This window comes from Bison bison, unplaced genomic scaffold (assembly GCF_000754665.1).
Source record: "Bison bison bison isolate TAMUID 2011002044 unplaced genomic scaffold, Bison_UMD1.0 scf7180017864322, whole genome shotgun sequence".
Taxonomy (NCBI): domain Eukaryota; kingdom Metazoa; phylum Chordata; class Mammalia; order Artiodactyla; family Bovidae; genus Bison; species Bison bison.
In genome coordinates, this window is record NW_011494894.1 from 7,381,220 (window position 1) to 7,381,682 (window position 463).

Sequence of the window (463 nt, forward strand, 5' to 3'; positions counted from 1 at the left end):
AGGGGTGAAAGAAAAAACCCAGATGTGCTGAGTGGAGGCATCAGCAGGTCCTATTGGGCCCCCAGCTCTGTGATTCCTCCTGGCCAGGGGTGACTTGACCACAGCTACAGCATGTGATGACTTAGGTCTTCCCAGATGTCTTCTTCACCAGGAAGACGAGTCAACGTGCTGGCTGGTGAAATCCATTCACCAAAGGAAATCTGCTTTAGAGCATTGAATCAGAGCAGACCTTGCCAGCCACTGCTTCTGATGCCGCTGCCACCCCCCCCCATCTCCCCACCCCCCCCCGATCCCATTATAAATACTTTGCATGTATTTACTTAATTAATCTTCACAAGTATTATTCCCCCTTCACTGATGCAAAACTTGTGGCACAGAAAAAGTAAGCTAGCTCAGGGTACTCCAGAAGGGAAGCCAGGAGTAGAGCCCAAGGAATGTTTCCAGAGTCTCCATGCTTAATTAT

General features: G+C 49.5%; 1 protein-coding gene across 2 annotated transcripts in view; it reads left to right on the forward strand.

Annotated features, from left to right (window-relative positions):
- Nucleotides 1-463, forward strand: part of NCF2 (neutrophil cytosolic factor 2) — a 33,737-nt gene that overhangs the window by 22,535 nt on the left and 10,739 nt on the right. The gene's annotated exons all lie outside the window — the stretch shown is intronic.